We start from the raw sequence: 13,020 nt of genomic DNA, 5'->3' as shown, positions 1-13,020 counted from the left end.
GTTACAGCCTTGGCTCAGTAAGATGCTCCACATTTTGGATGGATTTTTGGCAATACAAAGTAGAAAAGTGACTTTCCTAGGCTAAGATGTGAAGCACGCATACACATAGATAAGCATGACACAATACTCCGTCAAGTATTTTTACTGTTGAAATTCTTCCGTATATTACATGCCTCTTAATGTACTGAGATACTCTTAAGACTGCATACAGGTCGTTCAAGTTCAGGGCAAACTCAGGCCTCTTCAATTGAAAAAAGATGTAATAAAAATTTTAAAGAGACATTTTACATGTACAGATAGTCCATTCACATTCTTTTCAACCAGGACTGAAAGAAGTGCGATTACCCTGACCTATTGATGGAAATTTTCTGAATTTTCTTTTGTGCAGTATTTACAAATGAACTTCAGTTTGCAACTATAATGTCAAATTTTGATAAATCTATTGGAAAATACTAATCACCCATCTTTCACCAGAGCAGGAATTGAATGACCAATTACGGAGCACATATAAACATTCTTTATTGCACACTGTATTACTTCTTTTGATAGTAATCTTCATTTTGTTAGTTACTAATTGTGTGGGAAATAGGCCTACTTTATGAAAAGTTATGGATATCTGCTTACTACAACACATTTGCCACTACTCAGAATCACAGTCACTGTCTTTTCTAGAACTGATCTTGCTGACTCATTTTGCAAACTTTTATTGAAGATGTGGGACCTGGGGTTGCTGTTCCTGGAAAAAGGAGCCACAGAAACAGATTTCATTGTTCTCTCATTCGTCAGTCTACTTCTTTCCTTCGTTTTGATGAGGCTGAATGCTTTCCTGTCTTGTTTACACGCAGATGCATTTGCTGTAATACTTAGAATACTTATGGCAATGATGCATAATTTTCTTCTGTTGCTTGAACTTTTCCATTTCATGTTAAGAACTTCATCTTTGGTCCATACTGAATAGAGATTAACATACAGTAGAGTGCAATGGATCCACCTATTTTAAAATTTAAAATTACCAGATCCATAATAGACTATATCTTAACAGACTTCGAATTCAGGAAATCTGTTAGGAATGTACGAGTTTTCCGGGGATTTTTCGATGATACAGACCACTATCTGATCTGTAGTGAACTAAGTATCTCTAGGCCTACGGTAGAGAAAGTGAAATCTGTCTGCAAACGAATAAGGGTAGAAAATCTCCAGGACGAGGAAATTAGACGGAAGTACATGGATATGATTAGTGAGAAGTTTCGAACAGTAGACATTAAGCAGGTTCAGGATATAGAAAGTGAATGGGTGGCATATAGGGATGCTGTAGTAGAAACAGCCAGGGAATGCCTTGGAACAGCTGTGTGTAAAGACGGGAAAAGGCGAACATCTTGGTGGAATGATGAAGTGAGAGCAGCTTGTAAACGTAAAAAGAAGGCTTATAAGAAATGGCTCCAAACAAGGGCCAAGGCAGATAGGGAGTTGTATGTAGATGAAAGAAACAGAGCGAAACAAATAATTGTTGAATCCAAAAAGAAGTCATGGGAAGATTTTGGTAACAACCTGGAAAGGCTAGGTCAAGCAGCAGGGAAACCTTTCTGGACAGTAATAAAGAATCTTAGGAAGGGAGGGAAAAAGGAAATGAACAGTGTTTTCAGTAATTCAGGTGAACTCATAATAGATCCCAGGGAATCACTGGAGAGGTGGAGGGAATATTTTGAACATCTTCTCAATGTAAAAGGAAATCATCCTGGTGGTGTTGTGAACAGCGAAGCTCAAGGGGAGGAGGAAAATGATGTTGGTGAAATTATGCTTGAGGAAGTGGAAAGGATGGTAAATAAACTCCATTGTCATAAAGCAGCAGGAATAGATGAAATTAGACCTGAAATGGTGAAGTATAGTGGGAAGGCAGGGATGAAATGGCTTCATAGAGTAGTAAAATTAGCGTGGAGTGTTGGTAAGGTACCTTCAGATTGGGCAAAAGCAGTAATTGCCCCTATCTATAAGCAAGGGAACAGGAAGGATTGCAACAACTATCGAGGTATCTCACTGATTAGTATACCAGGCAAAGTATTCACTGGCATCTTGGAAGGGAGGGTGCGATCAGTCGTTGAAAGGAAGTTGGATGAAAACCAGTGTGGTTTCAGACCACAGGGAGGCTGTCAGGATCAGATTTTCAGTATGCGCCAGGTAATTGAAAAATGCTACGAGAGGAATAGGCAGTTGTGTTTATGTTTCGTAGATCTAGAGAAAGCATATGACAGGGTACCGAGGGAAAAGATGTTCGCCATACTGGGGGACTATGGAATTAAAGGCAGATTATTAAAAGCAATCAAAGGCATTTATGTTGACAATTGGGCTTCAGTGAGAATTGATGGCAGAATGAGTTCTTGGTTCAGGGTACTTACAGGGGTTAGACAAGGCTGTAATCTTTCACCTTTGCTGTTTGTAGTTTACATGGATCATCTGCTGAAAGGTATAAAATGGCAGGGAGGGATTCAGATAGGTGGAAATGTAGTAAGCAGTCTGGCCTATGCTGACGACTTGGTCTTAATGGCAGATTGTGCCGAAAGCCTACAGTCTAATATCGTGGAACTTGAAAATAGGTGCAATGAGTATGGTATGAAAATTAGCCTCTCGAAGACTAAATTGATGTCAGTAGGTAAGAAATTCAACAGAATTGAATGTCAGATTGATGATACAAAGCTAGAACAGGTCGATATTTTCAAGTATTTAGGTTGTGTGTTCTCCCAGGATGGTAATATAGTAAGTGAGATTGAATCAAGGTGCCGTAAAGCTAATGCAGTGAGCTCGCAGCTGCGATCGACTGTATTCTGTAAGAAGGAAGTCAGCTCCCAGACAAAACTATCTTTACATCGGTCTGTTTTCAGACCAACTTTGCTTTACGGGAGCGAAAGCTGGGTGGACTCAGGATATCTTATTCATAAGTTAGAAGTAACAGACATGAAAGTAGCAAGAATGATTGCTGGTACAAACAGGTGGGAACAATGGCAGGAGGGCACTCGGAATGAAGAAATAAAGGCTAATTTAGGAATGAACTCGATGGATGAAGCTGTACGCATAAACCGGCTTCGGTGGTGGGGTCATGTGAGGCGAATGGAGGAGGATAGGTTACCTAGGAGAATAATGGACTCTGCTATGGAGGGTAAGAGAAGTAGAGGTAGACCAAGACGACGATGGTTAGACTCGGTTTCTAACGATTTAAAGATAAGAGGTATAGAACTAAATGAGGCCACAACACTAGTTGCAAATCGAGGATTGTGGCGACGTTTAGTAAATTCACAGAGGCTTGCAGACTGAACGCTGAAAGGCATAACAGTCTATAATGATAATGTATGTATGTATGTATATTATTTGGTACCAGTTTCAATGTCTCAGATGTCATCAGCAGCCAAAATTGGGCAGGTAAACAAAGATATACACAATGTTAAAATACAATCTATAGACCCTAATGGTTAAAATATCAATGGTTAGATAAAATACAATGTGTGATAATTAGAGCAAGTAAAAATATGTTTTTTTTTACCAAAATATGAGATTATATGAAGTTGTTGGTGCCGGTTTTAATTTGGATGCTTGAAAGTTAATTGGTAGGAATTCATTCCAACATTCAATATAATAAAAGTATTAGATTAATACTTTTACAGTAAAAATTCAAATAATAAGTTTCTTTTAAGACTATGTTTATTTAATCAGCTCCCAGTAAATTACAAAATGTAAGGAAGTAAATTATAATTTATAATTATTTGCAATAAGTATGTAATTTTGGAATTGATCAAAAGCCGAAACCTTGAAGACGACAAAGTTTGCATACATACAATAACAATATTCTATTTGTTGCAATATACAACAAACAATTTCGCTAAATTTTGAGGAAGAAAACTGTAACGTCTGTCAATATAATTTTGTATGATGAGAAGCTTCGTTCAACATCACAAGATGTAATGGGAGTATATTTGAAGCATGCTACATCAATTTACTACAATGTTTGCAGGAATGATGTTTGTCATACCTTCAATAACTTGACTTATTTCTCTGAGTACCTGGTAAGACTTCTTTTTATCCAGCACTGATTCAAATTTTTCTGACACAATTCTCCTGTTGGGTCCAGGAATATCTGCAACAGCCTCCCTCAGGTCTTCCAATTTCTAAATGGCAGACATTAGTGTCAAACTGTTGCATTCCAGCTTCTCTGTGACCTGTGGTATCATGCTGAAATGAGTAAGATATAAGCAATATCGCCCTTAATGCCATCACTTCTGAACCCCTTCTATGCCAGAGCCACACAGTGTGCTGAATTGGCCTCAAAACTGTTTACCACCTGCAAAGAAATAACTAAAATGAGATTGCAACGCACTAGAAAATTAAATTTAAATAAAACATTACCAGTATTTAAAAAAGCACTAAAATCCCCTCAAAATTTTTGGTTTTCAAATATCATAAAAGAAGGCTTTCTCGATGGGAATGCTCATTTCGGTTCACTTTTAAATACTTAATTTTTGATATTTTAAAATATTTTTTAATATTTGATATTATTTGCACATATCTGTTACAAAGGGAACAAGATCTAATAGTTAATACAGCAAAACAAAAAAGAAATACACATTTAATATAATTTTTTTAAATTGTAAGACAGAACAACACTAAAATTAATTTTAAATGTTTACAACTTTTAATCATCATCATCATCATCATCTTCCTTCCAAGTATTGGGCCATGTGACCCGTTACGGTCTTGCATTTTACTTTTTGCAAGACTTGAAAGCAATCAAATGTCCTTCCGACGGGTTGCTAGCCTGAAGGAAGTACAACTTTTAATATTAATTTAAAAGAACACATTAGAAATATATATTTATATAATTTAATTTTTTTGTATTCATTGTTTATGTGCCTACCAAAATAATTACTAAAAGATAATAAATACTTACGGAGAGATTCATTTGTGAAACGTGCTATTGTTTCATTGTTGACACTGTCGAGCATTTTACAGCTCAGGAGATGTGGCCTACCAGTTTGAGTGGATGTTGATTTACCAACAATAAGGTTAGCACCAAACCGCCCAGTTTCATCTGTCGTCTTGTCCACCATTATCCATATAGGATTGTCGCCAATATCATCCTTGATCTTTTGAACAGTCTGGAAATTCATTTAATTAATCAATGTGAAGTTACTTGGGATGCCACCTTGTGGCGGGAATTAATATTGGCTTAGTGCAAAATATATTGAACAATAAAATAATAATCGTAGAATAGTATTGGATTAATATAATTTAAAGTGGAAATATTACTGTGGAAGTATGGTTTTACTATAATTTTTTCACTTACCTTGTTGAAAATCACATCCACATATTTCTGCCTTAATGTTGATTCTGAACGAATTGCAAAAACTCTGAGTTTAGGGGTCTCTGTTTTCGTAATTGGGATGTTTGATGATATTAGCGCCTCACATAAATCCTCAGTAAATTGGTTTTCTTATTCTGCTGACTTTTGATTAGTGAGCAAGGTCTGTTTGGAAGTCCTTTGTCTCAGATTTTTTTCATGCATTGCGCTTTTTTGATGCTTCTGTAGATGGAATTTTGTTTTATCACTCACCTAAATACATTTTACAAGTTTAATGTCAATAATGTAAGCCACATATGGTTATATTTTTCAATATTAATGCTTCAATAAATGAAATATATAAAGCTTCCCTTTTTGTTACAATAGGTGCAGCAGACAACTGTCCCATTACTTCTGTAGCACTTAAATTCCGATAGTCAAACTTTCGTTCCACTTTTCGACATCTTCACAACCACAGTTCACGACTCGATAACCACACTATCAATGCAGAAAGTAAATGTAAGCCAGGCATCAACAGTGGATGCGCAAGTGGCTCACACTGTTACCAACCTAGCAGCCGGAAACATATTAAAGCTTGTAAAGTGTGTACCACAGTGAATCAAGTTTCCTTTTAATTTTCTTATATAAGTAACAGCATTGTAATTTGCTTCAATACGTATATTGTTTTTAAGTATATTATGCCATCCAGTTTGACACATGCATCTGTATTCAAAACAATGAATTGATTCTTCAGTTTCCATGAAACTCTTCAATATGACCCAGCATATAAAGCTGCTTTTACTTGCACACAAAATCATGTCATTTTCAAGTTATACGCAATCAAGGAAAACACTGTTTGACATTAAATGAATTTCAGTATGTTTATTTAAAGAAACAGGATTAAAGAGTATTACATTTTCAATGTGCTTTCAGCTGCTGGGATCTGAATTGAAACAGGGTACGCTGTTTTTAATTATACTATGTCATGCGATTTTATACGCAAAACTGTATTCAAAATAGATAACATTAATATTTAACTGTAACATAAGTTTTAATATGACATGGTATATAAAGTTTTATTGACATATATACGAAATTGTTATCCGTGTTAACAGATATAATAAGTATCAATTCTACATTTCGTAAATAATTAATATCATTGGATTTAATACTAAATTTATACAAATTAACTTCATTTTGTAATTTATTTTCTTATTTCTTTATTTATTGCTTATAAAATCAAGAATGAAAAGAGACACCTTTTCTGTTCCTAATTTATTTGAATAACTACTTAATGTATAATTATACAGAATTGCATAAATGCCAGAATATGAATAAATATGAAAATGTTCGTAAAATATGAAGATTTTAACAAAACATTATGAAATATGAAATTTTTTATTGGTGGATTTGTATTGCTGACTGCATAAAACATAAAGGTATCTGGTTCCCACTTGAATATTCTTTATGTGTAGAATGTGAAATTTCATATATTTACTTGCTCTAGTGATAATGCTTGAGGAGAGAGTCATTCTGAAGATATTTTCACAAGTTCAGAACTTGTTAGTCATTTGTAAAACAGAAGGTGAAAACCTTTACAAATATTTGAGTAAGTCTGTCACTTTGTGGAGCTTAACTCTTAGAATACCAGAGAGCGCAAAAGCGTTCCTTGGCGAGCAAGCGAAAATTTTCGGGAACGCAATGGCACTCCTTACGCAAGCAGTTTTATATTTGCTTGTAGTTCTCAGTTTTGGACAGATAGCAGCACAATACAGGTGATCTAGACTCTTTGGAACTTGTAGTTTCTAAATCTACCACAACTATCATGGCAATCGCTGTATTTACAGAGATATGATTTTTTCAAAGCGACCTATATTCTGTACACCATAAAAGTTTGTGAGTGGGAAAGTGGACTCTGCCGTGCGCGATGTGTTACAAAACGATGCCGATTTAGCTGAATATATTAACAGAGTCTGTGCCGATGACAATTATATTGAGTCTGATGATGATGTAGCTATATCAGGGTCATGTAATAATGATGTTGGTGATGTTATTTCAGAGACAGGAAGTGAGTGTAGCAATAACATTCCACAGTACAATAAACCTCGTGGTATTGTCATTAGTGAAAGTGACAGTGATGCTGATTTGGAAAGTGATGGAAATGTAGACAGTGTAGGCCGTGATGCAGGCAGTAATAACAATGCCTATATGCATAATACAGTGTTCAGTGAAGTTTCAGTTGAAAGTGATGCTCGGTTCGAGCCCTCCCCGCTGTATCTCGAAACACCCGGTCCTAAACATGTCCCTCCCACTGATGCAGAGCCTGTGCAGTATTTTGACCTGTTCTTTACTGTATGTATATATTTTGAATTTAATTGTGAAGGAAACGAACAGGTACGCAAATCAGTTCCTCTCTTCTCTAAAGCCAATGTCGCCCCATTCAACAGCTCGACAATGGAGACCTGTTACTGTCACAGAAATAAAAGCCTTTGTGGCAGTATTATTGAAAATGGGTATTACAAGAAGGCCAAGTATACTTTCATACTGGTCGACTAATTCAAGACAGATTCCTTGGTTCGGTACCATGTTTTCCCGCAATAGATTTCAGTTAATTCTGAAATTTTTCCACCTTATTGACAATAGTATCATCTTTCCACCTGGCCACCCTAAATATGATCCATGTGCAAGATTTCAGCCAATTGTTGACCATGCCAATAGACTGTTCCGGTTTTACTACACACCTCGTCAGCAATTAAGTGTAGATGAATCGTTAGTGGGCATAAAGTGCCATTCATCTCTGATGCAGTACCTCCCAAATAAGAAGCTTCATAAGTGGGGCATTAAGTTTTGGATGATTTGTGACTGTCATCAATTACTGCCTGGGGTTTTATTGCTACAGAGAGGAAAAAAACAAAGAGAAAATTAAGAAGTTTGGCTTGGGACAAGTAGTAGTTCATACATTACTGACTATGGGAAACTATTTGAAGAAAGGCTATCATGTTTTCACTGACAGTTTTTTTACCAGTATTCCTTTGGCCAAGTACCTATTTGAAAATGGTACTTACCTAACAGGCACCCTCAGGCGCAACAGAAAAGATATTCCGCAGGGACTGAAAGGAAAATTTGATGTAGGTCAAGAGAAGTATTTCCGGAGTAATGAGATTCTTGTTGCTGGGTACTGGGGAAAAAAAATATCGTAGAAAATCCAGTGCTTCTTTTGTATACATCCTGCACAGCACTAAAACAACAGTCAAGAGGCGTCGAGGACAGCAGGTTGAAGTAAGAAAGCGAGCTGTAGTTCTCGAATATAACAAATCAATGGGGGGAGTTGACGCATCTGACATGATGCTGTACACATATTTTGACGAGTGCTGAACACTAAAATATTGGAAGAAGGTGGTATTTTGTATCTTTGCACGAATGGTGCTGAATTCATACTTGATTTATAAACAGAATACTTCTAGCAAAGTTATGACGCGGCTCAAGTTCACTTCCTCCGTAATAGAATCAATAGAAAAGGAATGGATCCAGGAGAAGAGCCTAATAAACAATGCCTTACCCAAACTGAATCCACTTAGGGAAGGTGAACTTTTGGTGAAATTAGATGGCAGGTTATTGAAAAGATGCGTTGTGTGCAACAAAAAGGATGGACGGCCAGTAAAAAGATCACGAACTGCCTGTTCCAAGTGTATGAAGGGTCTTCATGGCATCTGCATAGGGTATCACAAGTGTTAAAAGTGAACCAGCATGAAATGTGTACATTTGTATAGTGAAATAAAATATTTTTTAAATTAGAAACTTTAGTGCTTAGGATATTGAAATTTTGCAGTTGGTCAACCAAGAGCATGTATTTGCAGACAATAATATTTTTCAGTGCATAATTTTAATTTTGATTTGTGTTTCTTAATCTCTATTTTGACTTTTCAATTTTCATTTTGGTAATTATTAAACTAATAATTTTTTTATATTTTATAGCATTAATATAACATAGCTTGTGAATTTAAAAACATGTAAAGCAATTCCTTTTCTATGATAAGTAAAAATTTTGAAGGCATATCTTCAATAATAATCAAGTTATAATGATTTTACTGAAACATAACAATTTTTTTAAAAAAATAAGCCTGGTATCCTTCGTGTATACCTCCTATAAGCGACTGGTACTAAAAGGGTTAGTCTTAAGTGTGGCTTTATTAGCCACAGGATAAATTTTTAAAATGTTGACATATGATTGCTGTTCCTCCGTAGAGCATTGACGTTAAGATGAAAATACGTAGCCTTAAGGCCTGTTTTCACATGTAGGACTGTGCTTCGGCTGTGCTTCGACCGTGCTACGGCGGTGTCGCCTACTCTGTCTTTTCACATGTAGGACTGTGCTGTAGTCATGTGGTCCTTGTTCATTGCATCTGTGCTCACAGGTTGGAGACATGGATCCGAACGAAGAAGACGTACCGTAGTTATTGCCTGCGCAGCGTACATTGTTTTACAACAAAAGAAGAAGAAAAATAAGAATTATAAAGGCATTCATGTTGTTGAACTAAAATTATCACTTGTTCGTCCATTTTTAAGGAAGACAACTGCGCCACACCTACTACTGCAAACTATCACACAATGTACTGTATCTCAACCAACGAGCACAGTACTCAGACAGCGCATTGCGCACTCTATGTTATTCTGTGCTCGTTGGTCACTGGATCACGTACGACCGAGTGCTTCCGATTACCACCGAAATAAGACGGAAGTCCGGCTTGGCGACACTAGGGCGACCGTTTCTAATTTTCACATGTGGTACTGTGCTGAGACCAGGCGACGACTGTGTGGGCCGTAATCGCTCTGCTTGGCGATCCATGACAGCACGGTACCAACACGGTAGGGACACAGTCCTACATGTGAAAATACTCAACTGCTGTTCAATGTAAATGGAATGGTTTATACTGTTTGGCGATTGCGGACGACACAGCACGGTCGAAGCACAGTCGCAGCACAGTCCTACATGTGAAAACAGGCCTTTAGTGGTAACTCATGACACCAGTCTTCATGACGTGAAGTGCTGAGCCATAATGTGATTGAGCAAGTGGATCTTGTTACAAGTATGGATATTAAAGTTGTCAAATGACAAAAGGTTCCTAATCCAATACAGGATCTGAAGTACAAAAAAGATAAACCAAATTAGAATAAGATACTGGGAAAAAGGCAAGAAAGTAAATCTTCATTGAAGGACTCGCCTCCATCGGCCTGCTGTATATTATACGAAGTCTAGAGAGGAACTGAGGGATCGGACTTTCTTAAAGCAAGGACAAGGTTGAGGGGGGGGGTCAGGAGGGAAGGGGAAGAGGGGTAATGGATGGAGCGGAGTCAGGCGGGCGTGGTAGGGGAGGATAACGCGACACAGTATTGTGTGTGATATGAAAGAACAAGATCCACTTGCTCAATCACATTATGACTCAGCACTTCACGTCATGAAGACTGGTGTCATGAGTTACCACTAAGGCTACGTATTTTCATCTTAACGTCACTATTGAACACTGTAATGAGGACATCAAATAAGATTTTGGGTTTTTCAGAGATGTCATTCAAGTTCAAGTTAGGATTAAATTATTGGTCTAAATGTATATAGCAGTTTTCCGTGGCATCGAGCAAGGGGCCTTTACTCAACATATCGAGTATCATTATGTCTTGATCTATGTCATTAAATTTGTGCTTATAGTCATGTATGTGCTGACCCACTGCAGAAAACCTGTTATACTTGATTGCATTAATGTGCTCTGCATACCTAATCTTAAAACTCCGACCAATTTTTCCTATATATGAGCTGTTGCAGTCATTGCACCAAAATCTGTATACACCTGACTTTGCAAAAGGGTTAGATTTGTTGATTAAGTTGGAATTGTGCAGAATATCAGTGTTTCTGTTATTCGTTCTGAAAGAGATATTGACGGTGTGTTTCTTAAATATATTAGTGACGCTGTAAATGTTTTTGTTAAAAGTGATGGTTGAAAATACAGTAAATTGGGTTTAATTTTGTTTTGTGTTAAATTTGATTTTTTATGATTTCTGAACTTACTGATTATGTTTTCAATGAACGCCTCATTGAAACTGTTGAATCTAGCGATCGAACGTATAATATTTAGTTCCTTGTTCAGGTCTGCTTTTAACATGGGGACTTAAAAAGCGCGATCAACCAAGCTGTTGTATGTGGCGCATTTATGAGAATGGGGATGTTCTGAATCTTGTTTTATCCTTGTTGCTGTATGGGTGGGTTTCCTGTAAATTTTGTATGAGAATGAAGAGGGGAGCCTAGTAATCGTTATATCCAAGAAGTTGATAGAGCTGTTAATTTCCGATTCTAATTTGAATTATGTGAGGATCTATGTTATTAAGGTTTATAAGGGTATTCGGTGCGTCGATAGAGCGTTCATCGATGATGATAAAAGTATCATCTACATGTCTGGCCCACAACTTAATGTTATTAAACTTTTCATTGTTTTCAATTGTCGCATGCTCCAGAAAATTCAAGTATATTTCTGCCAGAATGCGAGAGGTCGGTGACCCCTTAGCCAGGCCATTCTGCTTGTAAACGATATTTTCGAAAGTGAAGTAGTTATCAATTAACAATTTCAAAACGGACATGAAATCAGAGATTTCTAATTTGCTTAAATAAATGTTAGTATTTAGATTCTTTCCAGTGATAAAAAAAAGTTTGCTCGTTTTAATGCTCGGTTACATGTTGACAATGTCGAAAGAGTGCAATGTGTGGTATGGTTGAAGGTCAAAGCTGTCTAGTTTCTTCATTAATTCTAAAGTGTTCTTAATAGGTTTATCAGAAGAAAATGTGTAGTGTTTTTTGAGAAATGGTTGGATAAAATGACCAAGCTTATATGAGGCTTGGCCTATAGTTTATTGTAGGGCATATGGGGACACCTGTCTTATGGATCTTCAGCAGTGCTTTTGCAGTGGGTAAGCCTGGATTCATATTTATAAGCTTTGGTTTTCCTCTTTCAGTTCAAAGAAAGGACGTGTTTCTTAAGCGTCTGTTTTAGTTGCCGCTGAATTTGTTCAGTTGGGTCCTTGCCGATTACCGAAAAAGAGCTATCTAGTTACAAGTAACTAATCTCATTTTGTTCCGTATTGAAGATACAATAAGTAAAATCTTTCAAGATTAAAAATATTGTGTCCACCTATTCAATACAAATATATATTTTTAATGGTTAAATTCTACATGAATTAAACACACCAGTTAGGGACATGTTTCGCCCTAGTTATGGGCATCTTCAGCCTATATTAAACTTAAGGTCAAGAATTAAAACTGGAACTTATAGTAAACTAACTTAATACTAAATACAATTGGTGTATGCTATTTACATAGTTTACAATATGTACAATATGAGCATTAACTTTGCCAGAATTTATGAACTGAATTAACTTATTTTATTATGACTAGACTTCCAATTGTGGATTGGATTGATATGAACAATGAATTAACTTATTTTATAATGACTAGACTTCCAATTATGGATTGGATTGATCACAGCATGAATTAGGGTTTCTCAAATTGTATTGACTAGTATTTATCACTGCGTGAGTTGGCATTTCTTCAGCTGATATGGTCGCCTGAGTCGTAAGAATTTTAACATACCGGAACCTTGGTTAAAGTCGTTCATGTTAGGGTTTGAAACAGTTTGAATATTCCTTTAGAAAGA

The 13,020-nt window shown here is 36.4% G+C and overlaps 1 protein-coding gene and 1 pseudogene across 2 annotated transcripts in view; both read left to right on the top strand.

The window, feature by feature from the left end:
* Window positions 1-13,020, top strand: part of LOC136872724 (uncharacterized) — a 201,091-nt gene that overhangs the window by 73,196 nt on the left and 114,875 nt on the right. The window lies entirely within an intron of this gene.
* LOC137500442 (piggyBac transposable element-derived protein 4-like) lies at window positions 6,836-8,523 on the top strand (annotated as a pseudogene).

This window comes from Anabrus simplex, chromosome 4, assembly GCF_040414725.1.
Source record: "Anabrus simplex isolate iqAnaSimp1 chromosome 4, ASM4041472v1, whole genome shotgun sequence".
Classification (NCBI taxonomy): domain Eukaryota; kingdom Metazoa; phylum Arthropoda; class Insecta; order Orthoptera; family Tettigoniidae; genus Anabrus; species Anabrus simplex.
The sequence above is the reverse complement of the archived record's forward strand: the minus strand, read 5'-3'. Positions and strand labels throughout refer to the sequence as shown.